Raw genomic sequence first — 12,528 nt, forward strand, 5'->3', positions numbered from 1 at the left:
GCGCTGATGCAAGCGCAGTCCCTTCAGTAGGCAGGCAGTCCCCTAGGACCTGGCAGAGCACTCTGTCTTGTTCCTTTCCGGCCACTCCGCCCAGTTTTCCCTTTGGAGTAAATAGCTTCTGGGTGGTTTCTCACCCAAAGACCCGGGCGCAGGTGGGGACAATGTGTCTTTCCTCAAACTAAATCACTGCGGCTCTTCCCAGATCGGGACAGACGGAATCTGAATATCCTAGACTGACCATGATTGAGTCAATATGGAAGGCGCCCAGAGCTCATTCTCTCACTGGGGACCACCTAGGTGGCCTGGGATACCAGTGTCAGCTGGTGCCAAGGAAACCCGCTCCAATCACGAGGGAACCTTGTGTCTGGTTCAGGATTCTGTGAACCGCCTCAGGGGGTTAGAAGTGATGCTGCAGTGGCTGGTCTCCATCGCCCTCTTCTGGGCAAGAGGAAAATCGCTCTAAAGTGGGACCTCCCAGACTTTTTAAAATTTAATTTTATTAATTTATTCATATTACATCTCAATTATTAGCCCACCCCTTGTATCCTCCTATTCCTCCCTCTCTCCCGTTTCCCCCCTACTCCCCTCCCCTATGTCTGTGACTAAGGGGGACCTCCTTCCCCTATGTATGCTCTTAGGGTCTGGAGTCTCTTCTTGGTAACTTGCTATCCTTCCTCTGAGTACCACCAGGCCTCCCCATCCAGGCGACGTGGTCAGAAATGGGGCACCAGAGTTCGTGTGAAAGTCAGATCTCACTCTCCACTCAATGATGGAGAATGTCCTGTCCATCGGCTAGGTCTGGGCAGGGGTTCGCAGACTCTTTGGAGAGGGGCTAGGAGAGTTGGTAGCTGCTGGAAGGATCACTTTCCTAGTAGAACAGATCAGGAAATGGAGGCTCCAGGAGGGCAAAGACGTGTCCATAGTCTCTCAGCTACTCTAGGAACTAGACAGGACCAGAGTGTGCATTTATATTTTCACCACACAGTCTGTTTTAGCTGTTTTAAGATTGGGGAAGAGGAAGGAAGAGGGAGGGAGGGGGAAGGAACAATTTACTAGTCAGGTCTCTTCTTTTACCACGTGGGTCTTAGGAATTGAACTCGGGTCATCAAGCTTGGTGACAAGGCCTATTAAGCCACCTTGCTGTTCTGCCTCCAGGAATTATAGCCATGGATTTCTCAACAACCTAAATTATTACTTTTACATGAATCTCTCTCTCTCTCTCTCTCTCTCTCTCTCTCTCTCTCTCTCTCTCTCTCTCTCTCTGTGTGTGTGTGTGTGTGTGTGTGTGTGTGTGTGTGTTTCCATGCACCACATCCATGTAGGTGCCTGTGGAGGCAAGAAGAAGGCGTCAGGTACCCCGGAAGGTACTGAACTTGTGAGCTGCTATGTGAGTGCTGGGAATCCAACTCATGTCCTCTGCTAGAGCCATAAGTGCCCTTAACCAACAAGCCATCTCTCTAAGCCCAATTTATAGATAGCTTTTAAAACATTATCTCTTCTAATTTCTACTGTGGTAAATACTGATAAGATGTGACCCACTCAAAGAAGCAAATCTGTATACTCAAGTATTTAGAGTGAAGATGGGTCTTAAAGCCTCAAACTTCTAGAAGATCTGCAGTGTCACGTCGCTCCTTCCCGTCAGTCATACCACTTCTTTTATTCACAATTCTTTTCCCTAACAACATTACTTGTTTTATTTTGAATGTGTTTATTATCTTGTGGAAAAGTGGGTTTTGGTTCTGTGGGCCTGAGGCGGGGCTGCAACTCCTTTTCTAACAGGTTTTAAAACACCTACCAGTCTGGAACCCACATTTTGAGAACTGAGCCTCTAGACTTTGGTCTAGATGCTAACATGAATGCCTGTGCCTGTTCCATGTCTGCAAAGAGAAGGTTTCCACAATTAGGCTGGGAGTATAGGAGGGAGAGGGGGAGAGAGAGAGAGAGAGAGAGAGAGAGAGAGACACTCAGGAAGGAAAAGTGGTATAAAGGCTTAAGAGGGGGTGGGCGTCACATGCTGAAAGTTACTGACAAACAGACACATTAAACATATTCAGTCACAGTTCTATAAGCAACTACAATCTTTCCCAAATCTAAAAGCATATACTAGGTCATTGAATGGTGGGAATTTCAGATATCCAATGCAAAAAAACAATCTAAAAACAAAAACAAAAACAAAAAACAAAAGACAACACTGTGTGTGTAGGAGTTGGGAGTGTGGCTTAGATCCTGAACACCTGTCTGGAATGTGTAAGAAGATCCTGGGTTTGCTCCCCATCACCTTAAAAACAACCCAAACTTCCTAGTGGGTGGTTTGTGGGGGATTTCTCAATACACCATGTAACCTTTTTTTTTTTTTCAGTAAGGTGGAAAATGTATTTAAAACCAAACTGTAACTGCTTCTACTATCTAAATTGAGGTGCTAATAACATTTACATCAGGGGAAAAATGAACCTCTGCCCTGGGCCTTTCTGCTTACAGAATGGAAGAAAGAAGACCAGGTGATTCGGCTTCCAGGGAAGGGGTCACACCCCAGATGTTTCGCACATCTGGCTTGGAGCAACCAGAGAGGCTGGTGGGTTCTGTTGAAGAGAAACCTTTTTTATTCTGTCACATGGAGACCCAGCTTCCTCCTGTGGCTGCCATGTTTGATTGAGGACCTTGTGTTGTTGAGTCTTTCGGTTGTGGGGTGTGCATGCGTGTGTGTGTGTGTGTGTGTGTGTGTGTGTGTGTGTGTGTGTGTGTGTGTGTGTGTGTGTGTGTACCTGAGGGTAACACTGAGTATCATTCTTCAGGCACCATCTACCTTGCTTAGTTGATCAAGTCTCTCACTGAACCTGGGACTCAAAACTAGGCTGAGCTGGTTGACCAGCAGTCTTTCAGGAACCCTCCTGTCTCTCCCTCCCGAGCACTGGGCTTGCATGTGTACTCACCTGCACCTGCCTTTCCATGTGAGTTCTGGGGATTGAACTCAGGTCTTTATGCTTGCATGGCAAGCACTTTACACAGTACTCTCTCTTCCCAGCCTCAGAGCATCTCTTTCTTTTGAGGAGGTTCTGAAACCAAGATTATATGTGAACTGTAGTGTTTTATTAAGGGTTTAAATGTATTTGTTGTAAAATTATGTTTAAAGTTGTTTAAATATAGAATTTCACTATGGGTCTGGTGTGACCTGAAACATCCTATGTAAACCAGACTGGTCTCAAGAGTCACAGAGACTGGCCTACCTCTAACACCTGACTTCTGGGATTGAAGGTATGTGCCAAAACATCTGTGCAATGTTATTGTTTGGTTGACTGATTGATTTGAGACAAAAGTTTTTCCTCATAGTGATACTGTATTGGCCAGTGTATAAACTAACATGATCACTCCATGGTATGGTTTAAGGGGAAGGTTTTTTGTTTGGTTTCTTTGTTTGTTTGTTTGCTTATTTATTGGGGTTTTTTTGAGATAGGGTTTCTCTGTGTATCCCTATGTAGCTTATGTACCCTCATGTAGCTTGTCTTTGCTACTTTGTGGGTTCTTCTCTTCTTACCCTTTATCCCCTCTGTTTTACCTCCTAACACTAATAGGAGAGAAAGAAGGACAGAGGGGAGACAGAGCGAGAGAGATCCCTGGATCTAAATTCTTTTCTCTCTCTCCCTCCCTTTTTCTTTCTTTTTTGTTTTTGTTTCTGTTTTTTGAGACAGGGGTTACCTGTGTAGCCCTGGCTGTCACTCTGTAGACCAGGCTAGCCTCGAAAGCAGAGATCCACCTGCTTCTGCTAAGATTAAAGGCATGTGCCACCACTGCCTGCCTTCTTTCACTTCTTCTTTGAGCATGACCACTAACAAATTGAAACCAAGTCTACTGAATGACCAGCAACCACCAATGATGCCTCTTGGGACCCCTAGCATTTATATACCCTCTGAAAAGTTCCCAGAATTCCAAACATCACACAATCACAGAAACTATCCACAGCTGGAAAAACCATGAGTGGGCCAGAGCAGGAGGACAGTCCACAGTAGCTGTATATCCCCATACCTGGGATTAAAACAAAAACATATGCTTATATTCCCCTCCCCTCTGTGTGTGTGTGTGTGTGTGTGTGTGTGTGTTTTGTTTTGTTTTTATTTTTGTTTTAAGAAATTAAAGTTTGGGCTGGAGAGGTGGCTCAGAGGTTACGAGCACCAACTGCTCTTCCTAAGGTCCTGAGTTCAATTCCCAGCAACCACATGGTGGCTCACAACCATCCATAATGTGATTTAATGCCCTCTTCTGGCCTGCAGATGTACATGCCGGCAGAGCATTGTACACACAATAAATAAATAAATAAATAAATAAATAAATAAAGTTAAAAAAAAAAAAAAAAAAGAAACCAAAGTTCTAAAATTCTCACTACAACTCCAACTGCACTCTGTAGACCAAGCTGGTCTCAAACTCACAGAGATCTGCCTGCTTTTGCCTCCTGGGTACTGGGATTAAAGGCGTACACTACCAATGCCCGGCAGGAGAAAGGTTTTATTTGAAGATATGAGAGTGAGAACTGCCAGAGGCAGAGCAGAGAGAAAAAGTAGTGGACTGAACATGGCCAGCAGACTGGGCCTGGCCATGAGAGAAGCAGGAACAGAGGGGGAAGGGGGAGACAAAGAGAGGAAGACAAGAGACAAGGAGAAAGCAGGCAAAAGAAAGAGCACAGCCAACCTAGCTGGCTTATAAGGAAACTGAGTACTTGGGGGAAGAAAAGCCCATGAGCTTGGGAAGTTTAGGGTAGGGGAGGAAGTGAGAAGGGCTCAGATGTTAGCAGGGACCCTGCAATGTGTAACAGGTCCTTGTGATCCTGAGGAGCCTGGAGGCCAGTATGTGCTTTGTTATGCTCACAGGTATCACAGATCGTCACTTGTCCCTTCTGCCAGTGATAAGGGAAATGGTTCCACTTGGTAGAGGGGAGCCAGCTTCACCAGTGCCTGAGAAATTAACTGTCGGATTTGGAGAAATAGAGTTTCCTTTGGATGTGGCAGCCAGAGCCCACACCCCTCACACCTTAGCACACCAAGATGATGGAAGTGCACCACTGTGTCTAATGAGCAGAACGTTTTTACTGTAAGAAATCAAATTCTCTCTTTCACTCTGCCTCTAGCTTTCCCCTGTGTGTGTATGTATGAGTAAGTGTGTGTGAGAGTGTGTAGGTGTGTGAGTGTATATGTGTGTGTGTGAGTGTGCACATGCGTTCAGATGTTTCTTTAGTCAAGCACTGAGAGAACTGGAGGCGGTAAAAGCTTTGTGGGCTCAAAACATTGGCACTAGAGCCATCTTTACTGATGAGCCACTTGCGCCCCCCCCCCCCCCCGCCTCCCCCTCCGCAAAACACTGCATTCCAGAAATGCTTTGTGAAAAGAGTAGGGACCATGTCTCAATAGTTAAATGAGAGACTATTTTTGTGGGAAAGAATATACACAAACTGAGGTGAGCCTTGGGAAACAGAGAAATTAAAAAAAAAAAAAAAAAAAAAAAGAGAGAGAGAGAGAGAGAGAGAGAGAGAGAGAGAGAGAGAGAGAGATGGGATTTGAAAGGAGGGTGGGCCTGAAAGGTGGTAATAAGCAACTTCTGTTTAATACTAGGGTGTGTAGTGTGTGTGCACTAACAAGACTGGGGTAGTGTGTGCACACTAACAGGGCTGGGGTGGGGGCACTGTGCTTTGGCCAGGTGAGGAGGCACTGGGAGGGGCTGGGATGAGGATGGAAGGAAAGAAGGTTGTTCTACCACCTTGGTGTGGGAGCAGAGCTGACAGAGGTTAGCAGCTCCCACAGGCAAGATGCTGGAGATAACATGGTGAGGACAAACAAGGCTCGGCCTGTGGGCTGAAAGAACACAGAGTCCAGGAACTCTCAGAAAAAGACTGGACTTGCCTGAGGAGGTGTTAGGAGCCTTCAATCCTACTTTATGTGCCAGAGAGCAGCCAGGGCCCCAGAAGGTACCTTGGCTAAAGGGAAGAGATGGCTGTTCAGGGTATGACCCTGGCATCTCAGGTTACCTTGCTAACAGTTGGGTGAAGTCCTTTCACGGCTCTGAACCACAGCCTTACTTTAACACCAGTAGTGATAACGTGTGAGTTTTTCTTCAGACCTTAGAAACCATTCAGCTTTTATTAATTGTGTAACTATCACATTGGTGCTGGCACCATCTTTGCTGGGGAGCCCATACAAAGCAGTACATTTCAGAAATGCTTTGTAAAAAGAGAAGGGACCCTGGCTCAAAAATCACACACACACACACACACACACACACACACACACACACACACACACGATGAGTATTGAAGCCATAATGAAAACAAATCTGTAAACATATCTAAGGCAGGTCTAGAATGGAACATTGCTGTCCACATTACATAGACAAGAAGATGGTGAGTAGGGGGTGGGATTACCTAGCAACCAGATGTGAATAACATCAAATATTATATGGTTAGCAACATTGTAGTATTGGTTGTGGTTTTTTCCCCTTGTTGTGGTGTCTGGCATACATTGAAAAAGCTACCTACCTGTATGTATGTATGTATGTATGTATATGGATGTTGGCCTGCGTGTATGTTTCATATGCATGCAGGGCCCTCTGAGGCCAGAAGAGGGCATCTGCTGTCTTGGAACTGAAGTTTCACACGCTTATGGATTCTGGGAACTGAACCCAGGCCTTCTGCAAAGCAGCTAGCATGCTTAATTGCTGAGCCATCTCTCCAGCCCCACGTACTTTTTTCCTCAAGGCCTAAGTCAGAGTCATGTCTCATACTTAAAAACAAAACAAAACAAAAACCAACTGTGTGTTTGTCTATGTGTGACTCTGTGCACGTGAGTGTGAGTGCCTGGGGAAGCAGGAGGGCATCGGATCTCATGGAGCTGTGCTCACAGGTGGTCACGAGCCACCTGACATGAGTTTAGGGAACAGTGAGAACAGTACAAGACCGTAGCCTCCTCATACTGTTTTTTAAGCTTTGTTGAGATACTATTGACATATATCAAGTGATATTTAGCTGTGAGTGACAGCATGTGTTTATAATTTCAGAACTTGATAGGCTGAGACAGGAGGATTGCTGTAAAGCCAGCCTGTCCTAATAGTGAGTTCAAGGGCAACCCTGACTATATAATGTGACATTATCACAAACATTAAAAAAAAAGAAAGAAAACAGTAAGCATTGCATCCACCTGTATACTTTAAATATTTGTCTTTTTAAAAAGGTTGAGATCGGATGACACATTCAAGGTCACAATCCCCTCCGGTGACATCTCAGGCTCCCAGGCAGCCAAGACTGGCTCTTTAGTTCTTTGCTTCATAGATTCTCCTTTTGTGGTACAGTGGCAGCCAACAGTAGTGCTTGGGTTGAGAGAGAGAGAGAGAGAGAGAGAGAGAGAGAGAGAGAGAGAGAGAGAGAGAGAGAGAGAGAGTCTCTGGGTGAGAGAAAAGGAAGGAGATAGCTACAGTTTGTTCAGCCACAGACAGCCACTCCTCATTGTCCCAACCCCAGGGACCTGTGTCTTCCTCCATTGCTCACTCAGATACCCAGGTGAGATCATCTCCAACATGCAATGGCTGTGCTGGTTTTAAACCAGGGCTTTTCTGAGGCTTCAGTACAAAGGAGGAGGTGGCCCATGTCTTCAGTGTGATGATAAAAGCCTGTAATGGTTATCTGCGTTAATGTAGTTCCCCCACGACTCAGAAGGTCTGTAGCAAAGACAGCCATGGTTTGTTTGTTTTGTTGTTGTTGGTTTTTTTTTTTTTTTTTTGTTTTTGTGTGTGTGTGTGGTTTTTTTTTTTTTTTTTAAGAAATACACAGACACTCTGCCCAGCCTCAGGTGAGACTTGGGTGCAGATCCAAGCCCTGGTATAATCATCTCTAGTAACACTTCTTGAGATGTGTCTTTTTAATATGTTGATGTTACCTTGGGACAAGGTCTTCCTGTTGTAGGCCAGGTTGAGCTGGAACTTCTGTCTTCCAGCCTTAGACTCCCAATCACATTGTATGATTCCAGGCATGTATCACTATACCTGGCTAAATGGTGAGTGGGTGTATGTGTGCGTGTATGCGTGTGTGTGTGTTTAAGTTTCTGAGACAGAATCTTACAATGTAGGACAGACTGACCTGAAACTATGTGGTTCATATGTGTGTGTATACATACATACACACTCACATACACACACACATATTTAATTTTTAAATGGGTATGAGTGTTTTGCCTGCATTTATGTATATGCACCATGTGCATGCCTTGTGCCCATGGAGGTCAGACGAGGGCATCAGGTTCCCTGGAACTGAATTCATGGACGGTTGAGCTGCTAGTGTGGGTGCTAGGAACCAAATCTGGGCCCTTTTCAAGAACACCAAGTGTTTTTAACCACTGAGCCATCTCTCCAGCCCCTTAACTTCTTATTTTGAAGATAGGGTCTCATGTAGTCCAAACTGGCTTTGAACTCTATATAGCAGTGGATAACTATAAACTAATGATCTTCCTGCCCTCTGCTCTTGAGTGCTAGAATCACAGGCACACATGCCTAGTGTCAGTTTATGTGGTGATGGGGATGGAACCCAGAACGTGCATACTAGGCAGGTGCTCTCAACAGAGCTACATCACCAGCCCTGAATGGGATTTTTTGTTTATTTTTTGTTTTTGTTTTGTTTTGAGACAGGGTTTCTCTGTGTAGCCCTGGCTGTCTTGGAACTCACTCTATAGACCAGGCTGGCCTCCAACTCAGAAATTTGTTTGCCCCTGCCTCTGCCTCTGTCTCTGTCTCTGCCTCTTGAGTGGTGGGACTAAAGGAATACAGCACCACCACCTGGGTCCTAAATATTTTTTTAAAAACATGCTAAGACAGACCTTTTTCAAAGGCATGGCATTATTAGGGACCATTGTAATGGTGTCTTTCTTTGGCTTTTGTGACAGGCTTGCACTCTGTAGTCTAGGCTTACTTTGAACTCATGGCAAGCCCCAACCCCTATCTCATTCTCTCAGGTACAATGATTCCAGGCACAAGGAGCTTATCCGGTTCCTTGTTATCGTTCAGCTGAGGATAAACACCTTCTCAGACTCAATGGTTGTGTAGGGAGTCCACCAGGATGCACAGATGGAATGCTACCTTGGAAAGGGGTTGCCATGAGCCCCTGCTGTGAGTGTTTTAAGCAACACTCTTTAAGGTGATGCTTCCTGTCTTTATGTCCTTCCTTAAACTGCACCTTGAACAGCAAGCCACCCATTCTAGGCATCTCAGCAGCTGGACACGAGGTCCCAGGAAAAACAGTTGGAGGGACTGAGGAGGCTTACTCGGGTAGTTGGGCAGCATTTGAAAAAAGTTTTTAGCAGGGCTGATGGAGGAAAGAGCCCCAGTGTCACCAGGACACACAACAAGAAGTATCTTCTGAGTAATGGAAGTACACAACCTCTGAGCTTAGTCATGTGGCTGTGGTACACGTGTTCAAGCTAAGGATAGACAACTGGGTGTCAAAGGTATGGTTAAGATGATTTTCCCTTGGTAGGGAGCCCTGGTGGCACTCAAAGAAAGAATAGACAGACTACCAAGATAAGACTTGTTAGCCGGCGACCATACAGTGGGGGAGGAGATCCCCCTCGGACATGGACCTAAGGTATGGTGGTAGGGTAGGGGTAGGAGGGTAGGAGGAATGGAAGGATACGAGTGATTGAGTTGTAATCTGAATAAATTAATAAACTACAAAAAATTGAGATAAAAAAAAAAAAGATGACTCCTGATGTAGAAAGTAGACTTGAGGTTTTGGATGAAGGCTGGAGAGAAGACAGACAGAGCCCAAGACCTGTGCTATGTTATAGATTCAATGGCCTTTTCAACCTCCCTTTCTCCTTCCTTCCTGTTTTATTTAGTTGGGTTCCTGAAGATTTGAAGAGTCTTTTTCCCCCCAAAGGACATATTTTATTAGCGCCTGAGCTCTAGTTCTCCTTCTCCTGTACAGTTTTGGTTTCACGTAGTCACCCAGTCCAGCAAAGAGACCCATTTTACTTACACCCAGCAGGGGCATCATCTCTTCAGATAGTGGAGGATTTGCCAATGTGCTGGCGGTTACCACCTCCAAAGGGATGTTCCACAGGATTCATGACCCCACCCCGTACACGTGGCCAGCAGTTCCTCTTTACCTTGTGCTTGTGATAGGCACCGTCAGCCTTTAAGGTAGGTTTGTCAGTTCTGCCTCTACCAGCCATAATACGGTTAACAGCTCTGTTGGCCGAGGAAATGACCTTCTTGGACCCTGAAGGCAACTTCACTCGCGTCTTCTTGGTTTCTGGGTTGAGGGAGGTAACTGTGGCATAGTTCCTGGAGGCTCGGGTCAGCCTACTCCTGTCCCCAGGCTTCTCCTCCAGACAACACACGATAGTACCCCCAGGCATGGTGGCCACCAGCAAAACGTTGCAGATATTCAGCTGGGCCTTCTTGCCGCAGTACATAAACTATCCGGTGTTGGATTCCCTCTGCGGTGATGAACAGCTCCGTATCTCCGTTCACTTCTTATATCGGTAGGGATAACCAAAGACCACTTTCATGAGGGGAGCACCACTGCCAGGATCATGTTCTTTCCGATTCGGATGCCTTTAATATAGCTATGCCGTTCAGCAAAGTTAATAGCACACAGGTGCGCAGTGCTCTTTCGGCGGCGTTTCACAGGCACTTGGAACACAGAACTCGCGCCTTTCCTCTGCCCTCGGATCACACAGCCATAGCGAGTCTACCAGCAAGCACAGCCGAAAGAGCGAGCCTCTTTTAAGTGCGTGCGTGCATGCGTGTGTTGAGGGATGTTTATTAAGATACTGGATTACATCACCTTTTCTGTGGTGCTAGAGATGGAGGCCAACCAAGTCTGTGTACATTGCACCCTGGGTAGCGCTCACCTTTATGCTACATCCCCAGATCCTGGGTCACCTTTGGAGATCTTTTTGGACCTCTGGCTTCTAACTAAGCAAGTGGCTCAGAATTATCTGTGACCTTGACCACTTATCAGAACTAGCTTTGGGTTATAAGTGTCAACACATCTCTGAACTTGGCAACAGCAAGCAGGGGACTCTGTCTCTGGGGCACTTACAGGGAACCAGGTGTAGACCTTGCAGTCTAGCCTCTCTGGACCTCTGGCTCTCAGCTTGGAGTTGCTGTGTGTTCCTGCATATTGCTTTCTTGGGGCCGAACAACCAGCATCCTCAGCTATGGGGAAGATGGAGTGTCTGGCTCTCAGCATCTGTTTACCCGTCCCAGGCAAGGGTGACACTTTTGCTAGATATCTACTGTGTAGAGTATAGTAGTTAGCTCTCCAGGGAAGGGGTCCCAGTGAAGAATCTCTGTTACTGGATGTTGGTTTTAGTTCAAACACAGCACAGCTTTGCAAGTTGTGATAACAGTGATGAGAAATAGGTTTGTATTACCACTGGAAAGACGAACAATGGAGGCCCAGACATATTAATTCACTTTCCCATGGAGGGAGAGTCAGACATAAGATTTGGGGCAGTCTACCAATCCAGACCTACCCTGTGAGTTCCTGTCCATCTCTGACAATCAGCACAGAAAACGAGGAAGTTGGTGAAAGGTTTAGCCAGAGTGGAACTGGACTCCTTACACACCAAGGGTAAAGCCAAAGCACAACTTCTAAGGCTGGTGACAAAGAATGCTTGGTTAGAAAGATAAGGAGCCTGAAGCTGAGGCTCATCTTACCTTTGCCACTCCATCAGTGTCAGCCATGAGGCTCTGAAAGATGTGGACTCGACTTGGAGAAGTTCAGTATCCTCAGAAGATGCCCGACTGTGACAAACCCAACAGGCGCTCTGACTTCTATTTCCGTCTCTAGTGGCTCTCTTGTTACTGTGGCTTGATATAAAATAGATCTCAAGCACTGCCAATCTTCTCCTTCCCGAAGCCCAGGGAACATTCTAGAAGTGGGGGCAGAAACACAGTGAGAGCTGGAGCAGGGGAAGAGTGCTGGGAACGGCTGTCTTCTGGGAACTGGATATAGCTGTTACCCTCATGAACTCACTGCAGCTGTGGTTTCATCCATAAGACCTGTACCAAGGCAGACCAAGAAAATCAGTCAGTACCCCAGCAGGCAGTACTCACTGGGCCCATTGGGTTACTACCCACAGATAAACAGACAAGCAAAAACCCAGAAGGGACCCAAAGGTGTATGTGTGGGGCGGTATGTCGGGAGAGTAGTGGGGTATTGGGGAGTTGGAAGTTGATTAGATCAGTATGCATTGTTGATATGTATAACATTGTCAAAAAAAAAACCCATAAAAGATATTCTAATAAAAAAGAAAAGAAGCTGGTCATTGGTGGAGTACGCCTTTAATCCCAGCACTGGGAGGCAGAGGCAGGTGGATCTCTGTGAGTTCCAGGATAGGCAAGAGTATACAGACAGACAAAGCCTGCTTTGAAAAAGGAGAGGGGGGGGAGAGGGAGGGAGAGAACGCACTTAACCCCAGAGTAAGCAATGATGCAGCAACCCATTGCTCTCTGTCCTTCCCTATGGACATGGTGTGACTAGCTGCTTCAAAT

The 12,528-nt window shown here is 46.0% G+C and overlaps 1 pseudogene; it reads right to left on the reverse strand.

Moving 5' to 3' along the window:
* Window positions 1–9,926: 9,926 nt before the first annotated feature.
* LOC127197652 (60S ribosomal protein L8-like) lies at window positions 9,927–11,718 on the reverse strand (annotated as a pseudogene).
* Window positions 11,719–12,528: the final 810 nt, after the last annotated feature.

Source organism: Acomys russatus, chromosome 13, assembly GCF_903995435.1.
Source record: "Acomys russatus chromosome 13, mAcoRus1.1, whole genome shotgun sequence".
NCBI lineage: Eukaryota > Metazoa > Chordata > Mammalia > Rodentia > Muridae > Acomys > Acomys russatus.